The sequence below is a fragment of the Anser cygnoides genome, chromosome 3 (assembly GCF_040182565.1).
Source record: "Anser cygnoides isolate HZ-2024a breed goose chromosome 3, Taihu_goose_T2T_genome, whole genome shotgun sequence".
Lineage (NCBI taxonomy): Eukaryota > Metazoa > Chordata > Aves > Anseriformes > Anatidae > Anser > Anser cygnoides.
In genome coordinates, this window is record NC_089875.1 from 92,680,087 (window position 1) to 92,690,088 (window position 10,002).

Here is a 10,002-nt window from a genome sequence, read left to right on the forward strand (position 1 = left end):
ACACTTTGCCATAGATATGCAAATGCTCCCATTTTCTGAAAAGAGCAATTAAAAGACTCTTGATAAACCAGGAGTTCTACAGGGAAAAATAAAATAAAATAAAATAAAATAAAATAAAATAAAATAAAATAAAATAAAATAAAATAAAATAAAATAAAATAAAATAAAATAAAACAAAGATTTTTTCCACAAATTAGTATTGCACAAAATTTATTAGGATACTTTAGCATTTCTTTACATTCATAGAGGTAACTGTATGATATCAACTGAACACAATATTGTGTTGAAAAAAATATTCTGTATAAAATTGTAAACATGCAGGTAAACAGCAATGCTTCTTGACCATACAGTTTAAATTTATTTTTGAAAACACAGCACATATGTATATAAGCATATAAAACTATTATGAATTCAACATGCTATTTTTGCTTCTCAATATTGGTGTTTTTCATGTACTTCATGGTTTCTGATGGAAAAACAGGAGCTCAGCTGTTGATTATCCTTATCAGGACCAAATACATGGTATTAGTTATCTTCTGTACCTCTTAAGCATTGCTTACTGTCTTCTGTTCATTTCTAGGGTTGTATAAATTCTGAATTTTCAAGTTGTGAATGTAATGCCATTCTTTGTGATTTTCTAAAGAATTAACTTTCTCTCAGAGAAAGGCCCAGAGTAACAATATGAAAGGTGGAGTTAAGCACTGTCAGTCAAAGGGATTTGGAGGGAGAAAATGTACTGGAAATATTCTCACCTAAGTTATGCATCTACGATGTTTATGATTTATAACTAACACAGTAAAGTTGATAATCCTTTCTATGATTATTAATAATATAATTGCTATATTTATTTCTATGGAAATGTTGCAAAGGCTAACTTTCACGTGGCTGGTCCTCAGTGGACAAATAAGAGATATTTTATTATATTTTATTATATTAAATATATCTAAATATAGGGAGCCAAAATATCTATGACAACCTAAAGAAAGTCACTTCAGGCTCTGCTCATTTGCTCACATTTTCACTTTTAAGTGAAAAAGACTAAGTGTTGTTTGAGGTATATTATGGTACCTCAGACATTCAGGTGTGGTTGACAGATATAATACCTAGGTGAAGCCTAAGATCTAGCACAAGAATGCTTGTGCTTATCTGGGTCTTGACTACTGGATTTGTAAGAGCTCCTCTTCCTTTCTCTCCTTTCCTCTCTACATACTTGTTTTCATTTGAAGACAGCTTGAGTATGAATCTAGATAGAAATGATTATGAGTTTGATTTCAGTTACTGGTGGAGGATTAGGGGGGTCCACTGGGTGCTCTAGATGTTCCAGCACATAATCTTGATGCAGCCACTGTCCACTTAGAACATTCAGCTTTGTAGAGCATATAACTTTTGTATAGCTCTTTCATACCTAGAATACTCTCTTCTAAAATCTGCCTTACATGTACTCTGTGGAATGAAGTCTATGTCCCATCAACTGAAGGTGATGTGTCAATATGCAACAGTGAATGCAAATACATTTGAGCAGAGAACAAACAAAATGCCAAAAGAGAAAAATTGTTAGACTTTTCTGACTACTGGTTAGGTCATATCAGTTTTGGACAGGAAGGGAGATGTCATTCTTCATATTTGAAGATCATCCCCTACATATTTTTGTACCCAAGGAAGTATTTTAGGACTGAGAAAGTATTAGCAAAGGTGAGCCTGATAACGTAGTCAAGTGAACTGAGAGGCAGCATTCCTGTGTCCTGCATCTTGATTATTACTTTTGGCAAAGTTTGATATGAGATGAGAAGAGCTCTCAACCTCAAGTTTTCTGTTGTCACCTAAGTAGTTTAACTATGTGAGAGGTAGAGGACTGATCTCCCAGTAGAGAAATGAAAAACATGGAGCTATCCTGTATGTTAAAAAATGCTCTAACAAAGACAGAAATGTGTATTTGAATATACCAAAGCTCAGGTGAGCCTGTTAGGTTGTCCACTTTATTTGCAGACAGCATTAAGTGTTCATATAAAATGTAGCCATTCTTATCTGTGATTTTCAATGGAAGAAAACCCATTTGCAGTGTGTTATAGATTATTCATGTTACATGTTCGCTGAATCCTTTTCTTTTTTTTTTTTGGGGGGGGGAGGGAGGACGGGCAGGGAAGAGGAGGAAATATGATTTCTGCCAATTGTATAGGGGTCTGGAACTTGTTGCTTATAACTAGATAAGGCAAGAGAGAATGCTCACAAAATCCATTATCTAGAAAAAGGATTAAATCTCCAGTTTTAGGCAATAAAAAAGGAAAAGGCTCTAAAAAAGGAAGTAGAAAACTGACTGATTATTTGAAGAAGATTTTATCAATATTCTTATTCTATTTATTTATTTAATTATTTATTTATTAGGTTCAATAGAAAGAGCTCTGTTATTTAGATCAGTCTAAGTTTATTGGGTCAGAGTTACAGGTTTAACTCTTATTGTGTTAGCACTCATTGAAATTACATAAATAAATCTCTGTTTTCACATGACTTTATAAAACTTTAAGTCATATTTCTCAGATGCCCTAAATTTTACAGACTCTAGACATAATACAGTGTTATGAAAAGGTAAAATTTTTGATTTTTTCAACTGTAATATTTATAAACAACAGAACTGCTCAGTGAATTGGGTGGTGAGGCACTGGAACAGTGGCACAACTTCTCTGTACAACCTGTTCCAGTGCCTCCCTTAAAGGTCCCTTCCAACCAAAACCTTTCTATGATTCTATAAATTTGCAGTCTTTCAGAGGCTGTAATAAGTCAGTTTTTAGTACAGAATATGCTTGTTCATTTCAATAAATGCTCTTAATCCCATTTCCCATATTTTGGAGAAAACAAAATAAAACAAACAAAAACAACACAACAACAAAGACGTAGGCTTTGCTAAATATTTCACAAATCTAAGATCTGTCTTCAGAAACTGGGACTGACCAACCAAGGCAAGGAAGCAATCATCCAAATAAATAAAATGCAGAACATTCTTCAGTAACAGCAGGAAGGCAAGACAGTACCCAAATGAGGAAAAAAATGTTTTCAAGCCCTACTTTCATGACAAACTATTTTATAGAATTATAAAAAAAGGAAAACAAAGGAAAAAAAGAAATGAGTGTTTGATCTAAATCTAATGAATAGTTATGCTTCTGCTGGGTTCAGTAGCATATCTGCTAATATAAAAGCAGGTAATCATAACAGATGGACAGTAATTTAATATAAATTTGATTTTGCTCATTATTAAGAGAGAACAGTACACTGAGGTATGTTGAATTGGCATAATGATTAGAATAATTTTATAATATAAGTGTTTTTCTAAAAATAAATTTGAAAAGAGCCTAGATAGTGGACGGTTTGCTTAAGCTTTCAATATACTGATATTTCAGAAAAGGAAAAAAAGGGAAAGGGAAATATAGTTTTCTAATTTAAATGTATTGTTGTAAAGGGAATGCAAGGCTTTGTGTGTGTGTGTGTGTTTGTGCTTGTGTGTGTAGCAAGATATGCACTGAAAATTTCAAAGCATTTGATTTAGGTTATCAACTGAAAATGAAAAATGTATGCACAACACAATGTATATACTAGAAGAGAAAATACAACTATAAAGAATATTACAAAAAAAAAAAAAGAGTTATTAGAAACAAATGGTTTGGTTTCTACTATCAAACTAGATATTTGCCTTTAAAATAATATAGTGAGACATCCAAAAACTGAGACATCCACTGAGACTGAGACTGTTTTTAAGAAATACTAACAAAACATGTATTCCTCCAAATATGCTCTAAAATACACATCCATTTAAATGAAATCAGCCCATAACCCCCATTATTTGTTTGTAATGAAAATAAAGCTAAACTATTCCAACAGGGAAAAAAACATAAAAATGTATAGGTCCAGATTATGAGTCATTCAAAAGCATTTGGAGAGCTACTGTTTTTCTCCAGGTACACTTATAGATGAGTCCAATAGCTTGCAATGTAATTCTGGAGCAGAACTACTTAACTTTAATGTTACAGACCTAGATGCTTCCTGTACCTCCAATGCTAGAGAATACAAATATTACAAAATGATCTCTATACCCAGGAAATATTATAAACTCTTTTGAATGGACTTAAGTTTTGGCAAGACATTCACAGATGTCAGAATTGTCAGAGTGTTCTTTACCTGAAAAATACCATGCTTCAGGTTGAAGGAGAAACGTATTATTTTTTTCTACTGGGACTGAAAAAGAAATGAGATTATGTTTGGGAGCATTCATGTTTTCCCAGGGGGAAGTAACTTCTAAATAACAAACAATATATTGATTGTGACTACCTGTATCTCTAGTAGGACGCAAAGGAAAAGAGAGAGAAACAGTTATTGTAATTTTGATGAGGTTTACAATATCTTTCCCATTTCTGCAAATCTTGTAATGCTTACTATATTTTAACTACAATATTGAAATATTAAAAGATTAATTTAAATAATGACTAGATAGAATTTTTAAGGGAGGGTACAGATATTGCAAAGATCATAGAAATTCACAAAAAGTCAATTTTGTAAATGCTAGACTACAAAGGCAAGCACCTACCTGTGTATCATTTGTGTTAGAATAAATGTGAAATGGAGTTGGAAAATAAAAGGGATAAAATGGGTCAGCATAGTAAGGATACAATATAAAATTGGGTCTTTATCATAGAATCTTTTTTATGGAAGAGGACATGATGGACCCATAGTAAAGGTTTTATCTGAGTTTATATTTAAAACTTTTTTTTTTCCTCTTTCTTTTCCTTTTTCTTCCACATTCCCTCCCAAACCTACAATCTTACTGGTACCAAAAACTACCGGTAGCCTCTGGATCCAAAACTATGCACAAACTTGTTTTCTGAATGTTTATAATATGTTTTTATTTTTAATAGAACCTCTAAAGGACAAGACATGCTGCTTATGAGGCATTTTAACATAGATATTTGCCAGAAAGTATTATAGCCAAATATGAATGGGATTTAACATGTTTTAAACCACTATGAACGATTAGTCTACCATAAAGGTGATTGGCAGATAAATGTCATATATTAGCCATAGAAGTCAACTCAAGGTCCTAAGCTGGTTTCCCAAATTTGACAATATGAATAAATAAAAGGTTGTCCCATCAGTTCTTGCACTGTATATGAGATGTCTTTGCTTCAGAAGGCAAAATGTTTACCTGAAATGAAGAGGAGAACAGGTCAGAATCTATTCTGAAAACAGCTTATCTATAACTGATCTGGAAGAAATAAATCACCAAACACTACAAAATAAGGAAATAAAAAAAAATAAGAAACTTGAAAACTTAGACATATGCTGACATGGAAGAAGAACAATGAGAAACCAAATGGTGCATCAGGACCTCCTAATGATCTGTAAATAAAGAAATAAATAAGATTGAACATAAAGAGATAAACAAGGATTATTAAGAAAGAGTAGCAGAGCTATATAAGGAAAAAAAAAAAAAAGGAAAAAGACTGATATGTTTTGTTTTGTTTTGTTTTGTTTTTTTAAGTTGCAAAAGCCAGAAACATAAAAACAATAAAAAGAGAAAAATGCACAATACAATGGTAAAATAAAAAGTGAGGGCTAACTGGAGAGGCAGCATTATGGCAGAAAATGAGGTGTTTCAGTGGAATGTAAACTTAAAATCAGTAGCATGATTTATGCTTCTGCCCAAATAAATCAGGAAGAATCTCTTTATAGGGGAAAAATCTACAGTGTATAGTGGTAATGTTGCAGCTGTGATAATCTAAATTATCTTCATTGGGCTAATAAAGCATATTACCTATCCGTACAACCTCTGCTTCATTAATCAGTGATTACATAAAAGATAATTGTGATGCTTTGTTTGGCGTAGGAGACATCTGGCATAATACTTCCAGGATTGGGCACTGGACTTAAAAAAAAAAAAAAAAAAAAAAAAAAAAGGAAGAAATTAAAAAAAAGACATAATTAGGAGAGAGTTTAGAGGACATCTATACAAATGGTTAGGGTGGTGAAAGAAAATCATAGAGAGACAGAAGAAACTGAGGGAGCATGGTGACATTGGGCTTGAAATATTAACTAAAATGTTAGGAAAAGGGGGTTGACTAAATATACTTCATGTCTACCAATGGTAGAACAAAAAGTAATGCATTTAGTTTGCAACAAAATGATTTTGTTGAGATATCAGCAAGAAATTTACCAAGTACCTTGATGACTACCTAGGGAGGTTGTAGGGTATGATTGATGGGAGGTTTTTCAGGATAGACGCCAGATGTGGGTAATAAGTCTTTAATCCAAACTGAGAGATCATGCATCACAGAAAACCCTAGTATTTACCTTTAAGCATCACTGTCCATTAGGCATTCTGTGGGTCTGTGGCATGTCACTGTCATCACAATATAATTCCAAAGTGTTCCTGTTATTGCCATAGCTACAGACAACTGACTTAGTGTCTGTGTCAGTTGTTCACAGCTACTGTTGGCCGTGTAGTTATGGTGGGTTAACCTGGATTGGTTGCCAGACCCCAAACAAGCTGCTCTCTCACTCTGTGTCCTCAACAGGCCAGGAGGGAGAAAATTAGATGAAGAAGCCCATGGGTCAAGATAGAAACAGGGAGATTGCTCACTAATTACTGTCATGGGCAAAACAGACAACTTCGGGAAGATTAATTTTATTTACTGCCAATGAAAAATAAAGTAGAAGAGTGAGAAACAAAGACAAAATTAAAAACACCTTTCCCCCAATGCTATCTCAGCTTCATTCCTTCGTTCACTACTCTTCTACCTCCTCAGCTTCTTCAGTCCATGAAGGGGAATGGGGAATGGAGGTTGTGGTAAGATCATAACAGTTCCTGTTTACTGCTCCTTCGTCCTTATACTTTTGATCTGCTCCAGCATGGGGTCCCTCTCACAGGATACACTGTGAGCAGAGCCTAGAAGCTGCCCCATGTTAGATAGGAGCCAGCTCCAGCTGGCTCCAAAAGGGACCCATTGCAGGCCAGATCCAAGCCAGTAAGTGGCACTGGTTGCACCTCTGCAAGATGATATTTAAGAAAGGAAAAAAAGCTGCTGTGCAACAGCAGCTGGGAGAGAGGAGTGAGAAGATGAAAGAGAAACAACCCTGCAGACATCAACGTCAGTGAAGAAAAAGGGCAGGAAGTGCTCCAGGCACTGGAGCACAGGTTTGCCTGTGGAGAGGCCCCTGGTGGAGCAGGCTGTCCCCCTGCAGACCGTGGGGTCCCACATGGAGCAGATCTCCACGCTGCAGCCCGTGGAGGAGCCTGCAGTGGTGTAGGTGAATGTGGCCTGAAGGAGGTTGCAGCCCATGGAGAGCCCCCGAAGAGGCAGATGCCAGGCCGGAATTGCAGCCTGTGGAGAGGAGCCCCCTGTGTAGCTGGAAGTCTGTCAGGAACTGCGGCCTGTGGAGGTCCCATGCTGGAGCAGTCCATTCCTGAAGGACTGCACCCTGTATTATAGTCCCATATAGGAACAGTTCTTGAAGAATTGCAATTTGTGGGAAGCTCACTTTGCATCAGATTACTAAGGACCACATCCCCTGGGTGGGACCCCATGGTGGAGCAGGGAAAGAGAGAAAACATGAAGGAGCTACAGAGATGAAGTATTATGGACTGAACACAGTTACCATTCCCCATTCCTGTGTGACACTTGAGAGGAGGTAAGAGATGTTGAATGGGGGGGAAGGCATTTTTTAGTTTGCTTTTAGTTCTCACTACTGTAGTCTGTAGCAGCAGGTAATAAATTATATTAATCTCCCTCCCCATTCTGAGTCTGTTTTGCCCATGATGGTAACTGGGAGGGATCTCGCTGTCCTTATGTCAACCCATTAGCTTTCTTTTCATCATATTTTCTCACCCTGTTCTCCCATCATATTTTCACAACTCTGCTGAGGAGTGGGAGTGAGACAGCAGCATGGTGGAATTTAGCTGTCCATCAGTGTGGAACCACCACAATGGGCTGCAGTGTGGATATCTGCTGTTAATACCACTAAAACCTTTTGGTTTATTAGTCCATTAACTACCTTTGTTTTCACTGTGTGTCTGTCCAGGTCTCCAAGGGCTGTTCAGTGAATCTGTGTCTTCCATCAGCAAAGCCTATCTCTGTAAGATCAGATCAGATAATCCAGACATGAGGTAAACCTTTTAATTTAAATTATTGATCTATTTTACACAATCTCAGACAATGAAATCAAAGGTTATTTTCAGTTGAACAGGTGTGGAAGATTAGGAAGATGTTTGAGATATCTAGGGAAACAATCTTCTGAATTTTTTCCTGGGATAGTTCAATTTCTGATTGTGGTATTACTGCAAGAATAATTTGTATTCTCAAGGGTAGAAAATTATTTTCTGAAAATTTAGGTGTTATAGATGATTAAGTAAATATAGTGGAATTATTATTGTCTACATTTTTTTCTGTTCGTTTTCATATAAGCAAGTATGTTATCTACATAGATCTGTCCATAAATCATGAATAATTCTTCTGTTAGCTGAACTCCTTTACAACTATATCAAATTTACTTTTCAGGAAAAGTTGAGGTCTTCACTGAAATGCAAAGGTTGCCACAAATCCTTTGTTAAAGTTATGTGTCCTTTATTAAAATTAAAATGTGTTCTGAATTTATTCTTTTTACATTTTAAGATTTTGGATCAAATTTTCTGTATGTTTTGATTTAACCCCAGGAGGCAGCTAAGTTCCACACAGCTACTTCCTCGCTCTCCCCAGGTGGGGTAGGGGAGAGAATCAGAAAAGCTAATGGGTTGTGATGAAATTAACAGTGATAATACACAAAAAGCATATTAGAATGAAGTAGAACAAACAGGTTAAGTATCTGCAAAAAAAATGACAAATTTGGGGAAAGCAATCAATATCTGAACATGGAAATAATTTTAAAGAAGGAATATTTACTGTGGAAATAAGGCTTTGTTGATACAATCTTACTACATGATACTTACGTTAAATAGAAAATATATAGAGATAAAACATCAGCACAGTGTTTCTATTCTGAGAAAATAAGAAAAACAGTACTAATAGAGAATTATGCAATAATTATATTAAACAAGAATTTTGAATATGAAGGATCATACGCTGTACATTTTTGACAAGCAAAATAAGATTTTTAAGTGTTTCCTTGTAATGAATATGTTTGTATGCTGAATATTTTTTTTTCTGTATGAGTGTATAATTCCTGCAAACAGTATAGAAATAAAAAAAAAAAAAAAATCATCAGCTTAAAATTAAACTTCCCTTTTGGTTCATTTGGTGTTTTTGTATTTGTTTGTTTGTTTGTTTTTGCAAATGGACACGCTGTCTAAAAAAATTGAAATTTCTTCGTTGTTTCTTTAGAACACACACATTAAGACTTGAGTTTGCCTTACCTTCTTGTATATATATGCATACATATTTTGCAGGCAATGCTTGAATAAGCTTTATCTCTTCAGCTTTTAGGGTATTCAGTAAATTTCTTCTATGTAGAGACTTTGTGACATGAGAATTTCAGCTATTTTAAAATTCTTTCTCTTTCAAAATCTATCCTATGTATTGCCACTATATAGAAAATATCATTGGATCACAGCAACCAGATATTAATTAATACACTCTATTACACTGCAGATGGTTTAAGGTGAAGGGCTCAGTTCTCTGCTGCAATGAGTCACTTAGTAGGTTAAGCAAACAAATCTCTATAGTAAACAGCTTCTCAGGTTCAGAAAGAACAGAAACTTTTCTTCCTTTTTCTCTATATTGGTGTTTTAATTTCACATTCTAAATGTTCAGCTACTAAAAATTTTGCTTCATTAGTCAGTTATGTTATTATAGAGCTCTCCTGTATTATTATTGCTTGGTTTCACAAGTCCTTTTCTGAAGAAGCATGAACAGGGGAAGTTGCTAGGGAAGGAGTGAGAACAGCATCTATATTTAGTCTCACAATCTCACAGTGCTATTCTAAACAACAGGAGATTTTAATGGTCATTATAATGGACATTTTTCATCG

The 10,002-nt window shown here is 34.9% G+C and overlaps 1 long non-coding RNA gene across 1 annotated transcript; it reads left to right on the plus strand.

The window, feature by feature from the left end:
• Positions 1 to 6,397: 6,397 nt before the first annotated feature.
• LOC106030381 (uncharacterized) lies at positions 6,398 to 9,227 on the plus strand. Its single transcript, XR_001203711.3, has 3 exons — positions 6,398 to 6,491; positions 8,062 to 8,146; positions 8,538 to 9,227. It is a non-coding gene; the product is annotated as an uncharacterized lncRNA (long non-coding RNA).
• Positions 9,228 to 10,002: the final 775 nt, after the last annotated feature.